The sequence below is a fragment of the Eleutherodactylus coqui genome, chromosome 8 (assembly GCF_035609145.1).
Source record: "Eleutherodactylus coqui strain aEleCoq1 chromosome 8, aEleCoq1.hap1, whole genome shotgun sequence".
Taxonomy (NCBI): Eukaryota; Metazoa; Chordata; class Amphibia; order Anura; family Eleutherodactylidae; genus Eleutherodactylus; species Eleutherodactylus coqui.
The window spans coordinates 50,968,659-50,985,186 of record NC_089844.1 but is presented as its reverse complement, the minus strand read 5'-3'; positions in this window follow the sequence as shown (position 1 = coordinate 50,985,186).

The following is a 16,528-nucleotide window of genomic DNA, read 5'->3' as shown; positions in this document are numbered from 1 at the left end:
ACAGACATCCGCACTTGAATTTACAGATGCAGATTTGTTTCCTGGATTCCGCATGCAGAAAACAAAGCGCAGTTTGCTCCATTATAGGCCGCCTGCACACGGGCAGGGTCGGATTCCGCATGCGGATTTCCGCAGCGGGAGACCTGCGGAAACCATTTGTGAGAGATCGCGGATGTAATGGTTTTTCCGCACGGATGTATATGGATGCACTGCGGATCATCCGCGTGGAAAAAAATCCACAACCCTACCTTTGAGCCTTTCCCTAATTGAATTTAACCTTTAAATCTGCAGTGTATCCGCAATTGTATTTGCGGATGCACTGCGGATCGTCCTCACCCATTGACTTCTATTGAGCCCGTCCGCACGGAAATGCAGCTTGCTGCGATTTGTTTTCTGCACAAAACGGGCTGAAAATCAAATCCATATGCTTAAATTCAGTTGCGGATGCCAACTCTTTCTTATGGACACTTTGAGATGCGGATTTTTTGCAAATCCGCCCATGGACGTTGGGCCTTAGGCTGGTATAAGTGACTACAATATCAGAGCAAAAGGAGAATTTATTGCTGTTGTACCGCTTCTAGCTTGGATACAAGATGTGATACGGGCAGGCATGGAGACTCTAGTATCCAAACTAGAGGCGGTACAGCAGGATACAAGATGTGATATGGGCAGACACGGAGGCTCTGGTACCCTTGTTGGGTCGCCTCTAGCTTGGATACAAGATGTTATACGGGCGAGCATGGAGGTTCTAGTACCTTGTTGGGGCGTCTCTAGCTTGGATACAAGATGTGATACGGGTGGATATGGAGGCTCTAGTATCCAAGCTAAAGGCAGTACAACAGGATAGAAGATGTGATACGGGCGGACATGGAGGCTCTAGTACCTTGTTGGGTCGCCTCTAGCTTGGATACAAGATGTTATACAGGTGGGCATAGAGGTTCTAGTACCTTGTTGGGTCGTCTCTAGCTTGGATACAAGATGTGATACGGGTGGATATGGAGGCTGTAGTATCCAAGCTAAAAGCAGTACAACAGGATACAAGAAGGGATACGGGCGGACATGGAGTCTCTAGTACCCTGTTGTACCGCCTCTAGCTTGGATACAAGATGTGATACAGTTGGGCATGACGGCATACAGTCCACATTTGCTGTAACTGAGTCTCTGGATCGTGCAACTTTGTAGGTTGTAAGTTGGCATCCCAGATAGTACCATACATGTTCTATTGGCAATAGATCTAGTGACCGGGCAGCCATGGAAGTGTTATACTGTTGTGGAGACATTCCTGTGACACCCTTGCTGTGTGTGGTCAAGCATTGCCCCGCCATGAGAGAAACACATGTGGCTGCAGGATGTCCTGAACATATCACTGAGCTGTCATTGTCCCTCGCACCACTACTACACACCAACAGTGTGCCGCTCCACAGCAAAGGCAGGATTGAGGCTCCCCTAGGTCTCCAGACATGAACACGGCCGTCATCCATGCCCAAACTAAACTTGGATTTCTTGCTGAAGACAACCCAGTTCCACTTCTTAGCAGACTAGTTTCGTCATTCATGACACCACTACAAACAGAGGTAACTGTGGGTGTCAAAGGCAATACACGTAATGGGCACCATGAGACATGTGTCTGGAAATGGTTCTGGTAGACACAGGGGTCTGTAACAACAGTGTCAACTGTTTTTGGATGGTTGACAACGAAACCGTCGAGGGTTCCCTGGTCGTAACGACCCAGGTGGCGGGCAATTCGTCAATACGACCATCCAGCCTCTTTGATTCCAATAATGCGCCCCCTCTTAAACTCTTAACTGCGTGAAATCTCTTCTCTGCGTCATAGAGGCGTCTAATGGTCAACAAGCTCAACACAAGCTGAAAAATAGCCCCACTACACATGGTTGGAACCACTTTTAGGGCCGGGGCATACTTCAGCTTGATTTTTCTTAAGCTAGTTCACATCTAGAGAAGCAGTCTTGGTCTTGCTTAAACATTTTAACTTGAGAAATAACTATAGAAATAAAACTAGAAATGAGGACTGCAGTGAGAGCTGCTGGTATATGCAACTACTACTTCAGTATACTCTATCTAAGGCCTCTTTCACATGGCCGTAGGTGCCATTAAAACGCATGAATGGGCGCACATATCTAACGTTTGTGCGCCCATTCAGACGGCATGGCCCCTGAAGTATATACGCCGAGGCCGCAATGCCGTTGTTTCCATTCCGTTCCCCTCGCCGTCTCACCACCTCTCTCCTTCCCTCCGCCTGTTTACAATGGCAGTGGGCGGGATGGGGGCGGAGCTAAGCACCCGCCCCTTGTCCGCAGCCAGCAATGGGAGGGGTGGAGCTTAGCTCCGGCCCCCCTCTCATTGCAAATAGCTGGAGGGGAGGATGGACGGAGTTTAGCAATCATGCTGCTAAACTCCCTTCTCTGGCCGCTGTCATTGGCTCCCATAGGAGCCCATGCAGCAGCTGACGTATTCCGGCCGGAAAGATAGTTCCAGGACTATCTTTTCGGCTAAGCGTTAAAGAGCATGGCGCTATATTGGTCGGCCAGGCACTTTTATGCCATGTGATCTGATGCATTGAAATCTAATGCATCAGATCGTAGCATATGCCGGCCGTGAAAACCGCGGCCAATATACACTCGTGTGAAAGAGCCCTTAGATTGTATTGTAGCTAGAACTGCATTCCTAGTGTTTAAAGCGAAGATTCTTGGCTTAAAAAAAAGGCCAAGATTCAAGTTTTGTCTGCAACATAGACTGATGGATAGAGAGCTATGTCTTTGCTACACATATCTCATGTCCTTGACTATTGAAGTGTCTGCCTGCAAGAACATATGAGATACATTCTTCGTGGTGTAAGGGTTAAAATATTGCATTTGGCAATATCATAGGGTTCATCTCATAAAAACATATGCGTATACATTTGTATGCTATTTGGATTTAAATGGGTTATCCTAAGATTTTAACTTGGCCTCTATGATATAGAGATATTCATAAAGTGTCCCCCCAACTATCCATAGCATCTTGCCGCTCAGGATACTGGGAAAGATTAATTCAACGGGCGACAAAATCGCGCAATCGCTGCAACAGTGCTGCAAATCGCATTTATCTGAAGCCCATTGTTTCCAATGGGTTTCTTCACATTAGCGATGTTTTGTAGCCTGCACCATTACGAGAAAAATAATTGCGTGTTGCTAAATATTACCTTGATTTGCAAAGTTTTGTAGCCCATGTTTCCATACGGACCCTTCCTATCTGTTGCATCACACGAAAATCCATTTTTCATGTCGTGCGATGCAATTTTTACAGTAGAAAATCCTACTGTAAAAAACCTAAAATAAGCCCTAGCTGCAGATAAAACCAAATGCATCACCTAAGAAGCGCTGTCAGCTCTACCGCGTCTTCTCCCAGATCCCTGGCATTTGTCCTCAGGCATCTCTTCCTTGTCAGAGATTTGAAAATTCCCGCCTCCAGAAATCAGTGCTTGATGAACCAATGACAGACATTCATTGAATGACCATAATTGGTTCATCAAGCACTGGCTGTGATTGGCTGAGCCACGGCGCTCAAGAGCCAATCGGAGGCAGCGCAACATTGAATGTCTGTGATCGGTTCATCAAGCTCTTGCTCTGATTGGCTGAACCGCGGTGCTTGGGAGCCAGTCAGAGGCAGAGCTTCCTGGTGGCGGGAATTTTCAAATCCCTGACCAGGAAGAGATAACTGAAGGCAAGTGACCTGAGAGAAGACACTGTGGAGCTGACAGTGCTTCTTACGTGATGTATTTGTTTTTTTTTCTGCAGCTAGAGCTTATTTTTAGGGTACGGATTGTATTTCAAGCCCCCCCCCCAAATCCCGGGAAAAGAGGGCTACAAAGTCGTGCGGCTTTGTAGTACCATGTGCAACTTTTTAGCGACAAAAATTGCGATATCGCTGCGAGAAAACGCAGCGATATCGCTCAGACCACCAATGTGATTTCTTGCAGCGATGTTGCATCGCTCTTGTGAGACAGGCCTTAATCTTGCCTGCCTCCCTCATAACTGAGAGGCCTCTGATATGCATTGGGCCTCAGGAAGTCTTTTGATCATGATGGCAATAAGGTTAGCTAGTGACAGGACGATGTTAATTGACCCCCCCTGCCAGTGAGGATCGACACCTCTGTTATTTCCCATAGACCATCAGACTCTGAGGCAAATTAATGGGAAAATCTTTTAATTAGGGTTATTAGTTTTGCAAAGGTCCTATCCCGATATGTTATATTTTTAGAAAGGGCTGGACCAGCTGAATGAAACGCAGCTACCCATGTTGCAATACGAGCTCCGTATCACCCACAGATGGCGTACCCGCTTACCTGTTTGTAATTTACGTTTTATGCTTAATGTCACTGAATACATAAAATCATGACCTAAAATCTGCCATGCCTATATTCTCGATTCGAGGGCCTCCCGCCGGGATATTGCCAAAATGGGGAATTATGATTTTCCACAAGGGACGCATGCCTGACCCCCAACCTCCTGAATGACATCAGAAGGGGCGGGGGAAGGTGCGTTCTGAGGAATCCTTTATAATTCGGGGCTCCAATGACCCCTGTTATCAGACTTCAGAGATACGCCTTGGTGTAAGGCTGCTCCCATTGCTTCAGTGACTTTGCACGGACCAGGTATTGGACCGATATCCAGTGAATTGGACCCATATCCAGGCCTGTATCTTTTTTTCTATTTTCTTCCAGTTTATTTTCCAATACTGTTGTGTTGTGAACACCCTTATACTCCTGTGTAACAAACTTTTTGTATATCCTTCGTATATATAAATATATATCTGCACTGCAAGTCTTTTTCTAGAATAAATCTGCAATTTTAGTCAAGCCTTGTCTATTTTGAAACGCACCATAAACTCTGAATATTGTGTTCATATTTCATAGTCTGGGTCCCAGCTTTTAACAGCTGTTTGTGGCAGCATGTGTATTTGCGTGGCATTGTAGAGCACTGGAATGCGTTAGGACAGATCAGGGGGGTGATTTGTGCTTTCGGTCTGCATGTAGCAAGACCCCGTGAAAGCTGGTTACAAATCCACCTATAGTCTGGTGACTCCACACTCGCAATCTCGCTAGAGTGATCGATTGAGGCTCTGCCATGACATGTGGTCATAGTGGTGAGGCGCTCTGAGCAGTTAATCTGTGACAACTCACTGATAAAGGCGGGATCAGTCGGGGTCCCCCCTCTCCTATCCGTAAAAGCTTGTATCCATAAAATAAGAGATAAGTGTCTGATTGTTGTGGTTTGACCACTGCCCCTCCTCATATAAACTGATCCATTTTCCATTCTTCTCTACGGGGCTGCTGAAGATTGCCAAGTGATGTACCTGGCTTCTCTTCTGCAGACCGAATGTGTCTATACGCAATTTGTTACCACAATCAATCGCAGGTCTTCCACTTTGGATTTCCGCATGCAAAATCCAACCCATTCATGTGAACCTAACCATAGATTGATCTGATGTGAGCCTATCCATGAGAAATCCCCATGGATGCAACGCTTTTTCATAGCAAAACAGCATCGCATCACTTCGGGGATCCTCCGGCATGACTTTCGCAGTCACAGGAGAGGATCATGGAGTTTCTCCCATTGATTTCAATGGGGCCAGGGATGCTGCCGCTGGCCCCATTGAAGACAATGGACGATGCAAGAGCACGCACATGCCGCAATTTGTTTCTCGCATTGCGGCGCCACGTGGGAAAATATTGCTCATGTATATGACCCTATTAAAAAGAATCGGGTTCTAATTTTTTTGTGTCTTGCAATGCACAAGTCTCGTGAGATTTTATTGCCCGTTTGAAGCCAGTCTTAGGGGCGAATATCTCCATGACACCCATTTACATCTGCTCCTGTAGTTCTGGTGTATCTCTGTTCGGTTCTGTCCTCAAAGCCAAATAATGAAAATGCCTGAATTGCTTCATTCAGGACTTGCTGAATCCAAATATCTTCATTGACTATAACGGGGTCATTTTGGCATTCTGACCAGTATTTCCATGCTGCCCTGTATCGTCCAGGATTATGTGCAGGTTTGCACCTCAGCCTTTGAATGGAACTTTTGGAGCAGATGTGAATGGCACATAATATGGCATCCAGTGGAACAGGACAGAATTGTTTTACTCACAAAACCATGTTCCAGAGGTACATTATAGGTACATAGATTTCCTCGTCTCCACGATGGCACGCCTGAGATCGCCTCGTCCTGATAGGACAGGAACACATAGATAAGTTTAAAGCTCCCCTCCCCTTTTCCACCCTCCTCAGTGTTTTTACTGTCCTATCCAGAGAGGTGCTGGGAGCTCTCAGGAGTTCCAAGCATGAAGATTCAAGCATACTTACCAGATCGGAGGCATCAGGCGCTGTTCTCCCTTTCTGAAGATCATCTGAGTAGCTCCATAGGCAGTCATCCCAGGCCGGATTCCTCCTCACCATGATCAAGGCGGTTATACGTGAGGGCTGCGCGTCGTCTTCTCCAGCGCTGCTGGTACATAAGGCTTGTGGGTCCTGCGGTAGGAGCGGGCTCCCTGACATGCTGCTATGTGGGGCGTGGCAACGGCGGCAAATTTAAAATAAAAAAGTAATCCCAAGAGAAGATCCTAGTCTCAGTACAGGATCCTGGTCCATGTAACTGCAGCACTAATAAGTATGAGCACTCCAGTCTCAGATGTCCCTGAACCAGCTGTTACCTCTGGTGTTGTAAGTAGCCCATTGGGTACCTCATACAAACAAATGTATTTGTGTATATACATTTATATTCTCTTCCCTTCTGTTTATGTTCCACAGTGAAAAAAATGTGGCGGGGTCTACAAACCCCAAAACAATAAAATGCATAGCTTGTGCTATAAAACTACTGCTAACATATCCTAAGTTGTAGTGCATAGCCCAGATCATTAACCCCTCAAGAACGTGGCCCATTATTTCCATTTTTGTTTTTTCCTCCCCCCTTTTAAAAAATTGTAACTTTTATTTATCAATCGACAAATATGTCTGAGGGCTTGTTTTTTGCAGGACAAGTTGTATTTTTCAAAGCTACTATTTAATGTACCATATAATGTACTGAAAAGCTTTTTAAAAACCAGTAAAATGAAATTCCGGCATCTATGGTTGCATCTTGTTTCTACGTCAAATGAACTGCAACAAAAATGACATGATGACTTTATTCTATGGGTCAGTATGATTACTACAACACCAAACTTAGGGTGGCTTCAGGCGAGCGTGTATTTTGTGTGTGCATACGCCCGCGCAAAAACACGCGTCTATTAGCCCCAATGCATTACCTATGGTGTGTGCACATGTCCGTGCTTTACAGGTGTGTTTGAAAACAATGGTCTGCTGGCAGCCCTGCATTCTTTTTCAGGGAAGGGCTTTACATATAAGCCCTTCCCTGAAAAAGAAAAATTTTAGTGTAAAAAAATATTTAAATAAAAAATATACTTATCTGGCCCCCGCTGCCATTACAGAGATGAAGAGATGAAGAAGATGAAGAACACATCTGCCGCATGCGGCAAATATTTCCTTCATCCTGGCTAGTATAAAGAATTCCCTGATGCTACATCTGCCACATCTGTGACAGATGCATCAGAGGAATTCTTCAATTCTCTACCGCAGCTGTCACACATGACAGCTGCAGTAGAGGATTGTGCTGCCGGCACCTGTCAATTGATTTCAGGGAAGGGCTTTAAATACAAGCCCTTCCCTGAAAATCCAGTAAAAGTGGTTTAAAAAAAAAATACATACTTACCTCCCTTCAGCTGCCGAGCCTTAGCCGCATCTTCTCCTTGCTGTCCCCGACTCTCTGGTGCTGATCTCTCAGCAAGCGGGGATTTAAAATCCCTGCCTGCTGAAAGAGCTGTTTGTGATTGGCTGATGTGCTCAGCCAATCACAGGCAGCTCTCGCCGGTCATTCATTCAGCACGTGTGTTTTTGCACGTACATGGGTGCGCACTTACGTACGCACCTATGTACGCACAAAAACACGCTCATGTGAAGCCACCCTTATATAGCTTTTTTGCTGTACTACTTGTGTTTCTTTTCAAAAATATTTTTTATTTTCTGTCGACATAGTTGTGCAATGGCTTATTTTTTGCAAGATGTCCTGTAGTTTGCGTTGGTACCATTTTGGAATACATGCGACTTTTTGATTGCTTTTATTGCATTTTTTTGGGGACAGGGTGACCAAAAAAGTGTATTTTTGTCGTTCTTTATTTATTTTTTTTTCAACATTGGGTTTTTAATTGGAAGCAAGTTTAGATGGTATACAAAACAATAGCATATATTCAGGCATAAAACTTGATGGCATTCACTGAATGGCTGCCGGCGCTCGATGAGCCAATCACAGCGCTTGCTTTGCTGGAGGCGGAGTATTCAAAGCCCCGTCGACAGCAGAAGGCAGCTGCAGCGCCGCCGGACACTATTGGGATGCTGCGGACCATGTGAGTGTTGTTTTTTTTTTTTTTTGTGGGGCACCCGAAATAGGTCCTATTTTTGGGGAGGCCTTATATTTCAAGCCTCCCCCAAAAACCCAATAGGTCTTATTATCGGGGTAGGGCCTATTTTCGGGGAAACTCGGTATGTGCACGTTGATATGAATTAAAGTTGCACAATATCCCTATGGCTGATCCAAAGCAAGAGCTAGAAAAGTTGTCATTGAAGATATAAGAGTTCAGCTGCTTCAGGCTTTGTCCAGTAACTGTATAGGACCTTTCACATGTGCAGAATATTTCTGCAAGATGCACCTACGGATTAAGAAAACTGCACCATTTGTAGGTCTAATCATGGATTAATATATTTCCTGGTCTTTAGCAATATTTCTGTAGTCTTTTCCAGTTTCATGCATTTATATAACACATGTGACATTTTCTGAACATTACTTGCATCGAGGCAAGGTTCACAGTAACTAGTCTTTGTGCAAGAGAAGAAAAGATTTGTCAATAACCAGGCTTTGGCAGTGTTCCCACTTGGCATCTGAATCGGGATTTTACCACGTTTCTAAGACCTTTTCTAAGAGTTTTGACGAGCGTGTTAATTGCACATGAAACATGCTGTCAGAAAACTGCATGCATTTTATTGAGAAATGCCATGGTTTTGCAATGTGGTTTTCTGACGGTCGCTTCTGCAGGTGAAATACATGATTTCAAAATACGGTGTTTAGCGGTAAAACGCATGCCGTTCTCTCACAGTGCTTTTGATGTGCAATTAATGTGCACAGGGAAACCACATAGTAAAGTTCCATAGAAAGTGGCCATTCAGACACAATGTGTGAATACAGCCTTTTTGTGCTTTTATTTAATGGGCAAAGCACCTGTGAAACCAACATTTTCAATCTCATTTCCTTAATTGAAGCACCTTTTGCCAATTGGCTCTTGGCGAATTCCTTAATACAGAGGTTCATTTACTTTTTTTTTCTCCATGCACTGTGAATATTTATGCAACGTACTCAATAAAAGAGATGAACAGCACAACTGTGTGTTATTAGTATAATTAGATTGTGCTCATAATTGTGACTATAAGCTAACCATTGGGCCACACATAGTAGTCAATGCAGAAATCCAGGTTATTTTCTTGTGACTATAGGTACCAACAGAACACTTCTGTTCTGATACAACCTTCTTAATTCAACTATTACATATTTTTGTGTGTAATTATAGAAAGTTAGGGTTGGCTATTCTAGGGCAAAGGATACTAACTGTTAAAGGAAAACTGGCTTCTAATTTCTAACTATTTGCATGTGACTTTATGAAGCATCATGGGATTTGTAGTCTCTACACCATCAGTTCCTGCCCTTTAGAGAAGACAAATGTAAACCTTGCTACCACCCTCTTACCTCGACCACATTATAACAATTTCATAGTCCTCTCTAGCATGCCAAGGGGCAAAGCCATTGAGACGTGAGTCATGTTCAAAGTAGACCACGTATGTAATGAATTGTATTTATTTTATATCTGGCAGTATGCACTGTTGGTTTGGTTAGTTTTAGTTTATTAGTTTATTATGATGTTGGCATGTATTTGTCCACAGAAGAAGCAACAATGAAACATAGGTTGGGTGCAAGATCACCTATATGATTTTTTTTTTTTTTTAATCTTTAACCCCTTGAGTGGCGGGTTTCCTACCACCCTGTCGTGCCCACCAGGGCAGGTTTTTTAAAATGGTCTAATCATTGAATTTCAACTAATTTTGCAGTTGCGTCTCAACAGCCATAACTTTTTCATTTTTCCATTGACATGGCCATGTGAGGGCTTGTTTTTTGCGGGACAAGTTGTGATTTTTTAAACAGGGGGGAGGAAAAAAAGAAATGGGGAAAAAAGAAAAAAAGGGGCCATGTCATTAAGGGGTTAAATAATGTATTAATTTCCTTCTCTGGGTCATTACGACGCATGGATACCACATGTGTGATTGTATTTTTGATTTTTTACAAAGTAAAGGGAGACAAGTGTTTTTATTTTTTTTATAATTTTTTTACTTTTTTTTTTTTTGTTTTAATTTTTTTTTTTTTTTGTCCCTTTAGGGGACTTCCACAGGGACCCATCAGTACCCCCTGATCACATTCCGGGGGTCCAATGGTGACAGCCCTTTACATGCTGCAGTGACAGCCCTTTACATGCTGCAGTCACATAGACTGCAGCATGTAAAGGGTTAACACAGCAGAGATCGGAGGTTTTCTCTGATCTCTGCTGTAAGAGCTGGTACCTAGCTGTCCTCTGACAGCTAACAACCAGCTCTCCCTGCCACAGAGACCATCGGCTTGCTTCTGACAGCCGATGGTCTCTATGGCAACGTGTAAACAAACCAGTGCAGGAGTTTGCCGACATATCTGCAATATCTTCTGCTGGTTTTTCAAAGCCCTTGCACTGCTCTGTGTGGGTCTGTGCAGGCAGAGCACAGTGTCACAGCTTGTGGCATTGTGCTCTGCAGCTCCCATAGTGATACATAGCCCGGAAATCTTCTGGGCAGTATCGCTATGAGCAGTGGAGCTCGTCCCTGAAAATTTCCGGGCGTGCCACTCAAGGGGTTAACTCTTATGTGACCTTAGAGTCACTGTGTACAACTCTATATTCACAGCTTAGAAATGTTTGCTTTATTTTGGTGTCAAATCTTTATTTCTTGACGTATGTTTAATTGCTTATTCTATTAACCTAAGCAGGTGACTGCTTGTGAGTGTTTTTTATTTCTGGTTTTAGTTTGTATTGGTATGGCTGTTTTGTGATATTGCAATAGATTATATATTTTTAATACTATGTTGGTTGATATGTGTGACTTTTTATAGGTTGTTCATCTCTTATCAGATGTAGGTATTAACGGTAGCCATACCACATTAAATGAATGTTGGCCGAATCCACTGATTTTGATGTGACTGGCCAACCATCTAATGTGTACGATGGCATCCTGGCTCTCCCTGATGACAGATATTGGAGGAAAAGGAGTCTGGTATGTTAAATTACAACATACCCGATACGTAGGTCTCAAAGGAAATAAAACTGCAGCCAGAGCTGTTTGGAAAACGACTTACTTTCTTCTATATGTTGAGAATACATGCATGTTCAACTGAGCTGAACATTCATCTGTATAAAGGGGTTTTAGGAGGGTTAGCTGTCGGACGCACAGCCATCTGTGTATGAACAGCATGAGGCACAGAAGAGACTGCAAACTACCCAATACAGCAGCATACGTATCACAGGCACCGTGCAAACTCTAGTCACCTTCAGAGTCTGAAGGAGATTCGGTGACGACAGCAAGCGTGCACAGGGTTATGCAGATTTGTGGATCTCACACGATGTATTCCTAGATTTTTGCTATGCAATTTTATTTTTATATTCAGAAAATACAAAACAATGTAACCCTGATGTTCATGATATACACTACCGTTCAAAAGTTTGGGGTCACCCAAACAATTTTGTGTTTTCCATGAAAAGTCACACTTATTCGCCACCATGCATTGTGAAATGAATAGAAAATAGAGTCAAGACATTGACAAGGTTAGAAATAATGATTTGTATTTGAAATAACATTGTTTTTACATCAAACTTTGCTTTCGTCAAAGAATCCTCCTTTTGCAGCAATTACAGCATTGCACACCTTTGACATTCTAGCTGTTAATTTGTTGAGGTAAGCTTGTGAAATTGCACCCCTCGCTTCTAGAAGCATCTCCCACAAGTTGGATTGGTTGGATGGGCACTTCTGGCGTACCATACGGTCAAGCTGCTCCCACAACAGCTCAATGGGGTTCAGATCTGGTGACTGCGCTGGCCACTCCATTACCGATAGAATACCAGCTGCCTGCTTCTGCTGTAAATAGTTCTTGCACAATTTGGAGGTGTGTTTAGGGTCATTGTCCTGTTGTAGGATGAAATTGGTTCCAATCAAGCGCTGTCCACTGGGTATGGCATGGCGTTGCAAAATGGAGTGATAGCCTTCCTTATTCAGAAGCCCTTTTACCCTGTACAAATCTCCCACCTTACCAGCACCAAAGCAACCCCAGACCATCACATTACCTCCACCATGCTTAACAGATGGCGTCAGGCATTCTTCCAGCATCTTTTCATTTGTTCTGCGTCTCACAAACGTTCTTCTTTGTGATCCAAACACCTCAAACTTGGATTCATCCGTCCACAACACTTTTTTCCAGTCTTCCTCTGTCCAATGTCTGTGTTCTTTTGCCCATCTTAATCTTTTTCTTTTATTGGCCAGTCTCAGATATGGCTTTTTCTTTGCCACTCTGCCCTGAAGCCCAAAATCCCGCAGCCGCCTCTTCACTGTAGATGTTGACACTGGTGTTTTGCGGGTACTATTTAATGAAGATGCCAGTTGGGTACCTGTGAGGCGTCTGTTTCTCAAACTAGAGACTCTAATGTGCTTATCTTCTTGCTTAGTTGTGCAACGCGGCCTCCCACTTCTTTTTCTACTCTGGTTAGAGCCTGTTTGTGCTGTCCTCTGAAGGGAGTAGTACACACCGTTGTAGGAAATCTTCAATTTCTTAGCAATTTCTCGCATGGAATAGCCTTCATTTCTAAGAACAAGAATAGACTGTCGAGTTTCAGATGAAAGTTCTCTTTTTCTGGCCATTTTGAGCGTTTAATTGACCCCACAAATGTGATGCTCCAGAAACTCAATCTGCTCACAGGAAGGTCAGTTTTGTAGCTTCTGTAACGAGCTAGACTGTTTTCAGATGTGTGAACATGATTGCACAAGGGTTTTCTAATCATCAATTAGCCTTCTGAGCCAATGAGCAAACACATTGTACCATTAGAACACTGGAGTGATAGTTGCTGGAAATGGGCCTCTATTCACCTTTGTAGATTTTGCACAAAAAAAACAGGCATTTGCAGCTAGAATAGTCATTTACCACATTAGCAATGTATAGAGTGCATTTGTTTAAAGTTAGGACTAGTTTAAAGTTATCTTCATTGAAAAGTACAGTGCTTTTCCTTCAAAAATAAGGACATTTCAATGTGACCCCAAACTTTTGAACGGTAGTGTATAATCCTTCCACTCTTTTTTTTTTTTTTTTGTACTTGGTGTCCTAGCTGGCCAGTGGCACTTATAAGAAGCACACTGTTATACCTTATCATTGCCTCCACTTCTATCTCTAGTTGACTCTTAAATTAAAAGACATACCAAAATACTAAACTTCTGGTATTTATGATTTGCGCCCACCACCTTGCCTCACCTGTCCCCGATGACAGCTGTGGTGCACGCACATTTTTGTGGTGCACTAGACTGTGATGCCTACATTCTTCAACCTGTCCAAACAAATCCTCTACCCATGACTGAGGAACCTATGTAGCTTGAGAAAACCTGATTTTCTTCTGAGGAGTGAGAAAGTGTCTTGACTGTGGCCAAAAAGGGTTACAAGCTGCGTTTCTGCCCAGTCAAGCCAGAAAATGCAGCCACCTGCCTTGGTTACAGCTCCTCACTAAAGAGGACCTGTCATCTCTCCTTATGTCTGTGTTAGTAACTTGTATTCTTCATGAAATAACAGTTCTGCAGCATCATATTTATAACTGCATTGTGCTGTTCATCATTAATGCTTCTGGAAATTTCACTAAATTGACAGCTGGGTGTTACCAGATGTGGGTGTGCCCCTATACAATCTGACATTGTCCAATCAGTGCTGAATGTGCCATTGCTGACACACCCACATGTTTGAAAAGGGAAATGGTAACATTCAGTTGGAAATTAATCCTAAATATTCAGAAGGAACAAAGGGACAGCACAGTACATGAGAAATGATGATCTAGAACAGTTATTCCCAGAAGAGAATTTATTTTTATGGCCTACCAAGGTCCATAAATTTTGCACTCCTTGGACTGCAGTGGCTGCATGTCCCTTCTCCAGTGGTTCATTGAGTCTCTGGACAAGTATCTCGCTGTGCAATCACTGTCACTCTCATTGCCTGTTTTGGGGGTTTTCAGTCTGCACAACTCTTGTTCCCAAGGAATTGTCTGGCCTTCTTACTCCCTATACTACCTTTGCAGTTGTATTTAGTCCATGGGAAGCTGAGACCTTGTCACCACACAGATCCTATGATTGTCAGACAGGTCTCTTACCTGGAAGCTCTCCACCTCATAGCCAAGTCTACCCTCTTTCTACCGGAGACCAAGGCCATGTCCACGTATAACGGCCTGGATAGGCCATAGCAAAGCCCAGATCCCAACTGGTGGGGTGCAAGAGCGAAGACCAGGTGTCGCCTCCGGATTTAGCCCAACCAGTGTGGGGCTTAGAGAATCTTCATCTGCTGGTTATGTGGCAGAACAGATAGAAGAATTTTTAGTTTTACTTCATTCTTCTTTTTTTTCATAAGCATAAAATGAGTAATGCATTTAGGGACCATGAAAAATTACATAAGGGGCATCAGTTAACATGGAAATGGATGGAAAGGGAAATTACAATTTCATATCTGCCTCCACTGCCAAAATGAAGTGATTATTGATCATCTTTGGTTCTCTCTGTATTAGTAAGGATGTTTTCTTTTTTCTCTGTAAAATATGGCCTTGTGACTAAAGGCCGTGTTGTACTGTTGTATCTGCTCTTTGGAAGGTTAAAATGAAGAATGATACAGCAACAAATAGATATTATGCCTTAACTGGTATTACAAAGCCGGCCTGTGCTCTGTTCTGTACTATTTCTGTCTTCGTGTGTTGTGTGATTTTTCTCGTAGTACTTCTTTTGTTTCTGAAAAGTGATGAAGCGCCCCAACTCTGCTTCTCAGATATATTTAATGCCATTTATCACACACGCTCTGTCGCTGATATATTCCTGGGCATTTTTTCAATCTATTCCTTTAGTTTTTATCTTGGGCTGTCTGAAGATACCACTCTAGGAATATTCTTTCTTTTGTGTGTGTGGTGCAATTACTGAAGCGCATAAAATGGTTATAAGAAAAATTTATCTCTTTCAGGTTCGATAGCAAAACCCCTAACCAAACAGAAGAGTGTCGGCGCTAGACACAATTTATAATACGTCCTTTGACATTTTATGTCTCAGAGCAAATAAGCATCTTGCCATAAATCTAGAAGCAAATGTGATTAAGAGATCACGGTATTCTTGCAGGAACTTAAGGATAAAAGACTTCAGATGCAAAGCAGTTGAAATTGCTTAAGAAAACATCTTGACAGTAAAATGCTTTAACAGCTTGACGTTCCTACCAGCTGCAAGAATAACCTCTGTTATTCCAGATGTGAATATGAATAAAACTAACAAAGTTTATGCCCCCTTACTGCATTCATTGCCTGGAGGTGAGATCTAAACCCTTCCCTTAGATACCAGTGATTAGTTTTATGATTTTCTTAAATGGAACCTGTCTCTAAACAGGATGCTTATTATTAACCGTGCCCTAATAACTCAAAAGTAGAAGGTGTAATTGTTATCACTAAACGGCACCCCAAGGTGTGAGTCAGGGGACTGGAAAATACCTTGCTATATACACAGGCCTCATAGAGGTATCCTGGCGACAAGCTCCCTTCAAACATGCTCATGCAGATAATTAACTATGCAGATGCAATTATACATATGCTGATAATTCTAGCTGTTGGGGTATACCATTAGAATAAGAATCGTGTAAATGTTGCCAGAAGGCTTTACATGCTTTATGTTATTCTCTGTTGTTTTCTAATGCATTTTCAAGTTGTACGTGTTCAGAACCTTTTTTATATTACAGTGAACCTCTCCATGTACCTTAAAGATAATAAAGCATGAGAAGTACTGTGCGATTTCTTTAATGTTGCTATATTCAGTAGGGATGCACATAGATTTTCACCCTACAAGAATAGACGAGTATAGGCTATGTTCAGACAGTGTGGCAAAAGTTCTACAGGAGTTTGAACATAAGGTTATTAAAAACTCAAAGGAAGGTCTTGTAACAGCAAAATCCATAAGCTTACAAGAAAGTTTACCAAAGAATGATTGTTGCAAATGAAAGATTGCATTTCGGTATATCGTGGGCCAAGACCAGATCTTAATGGGATTTTTGATCTCTCTGGACCATACATAGACTAACAACCAGAGAT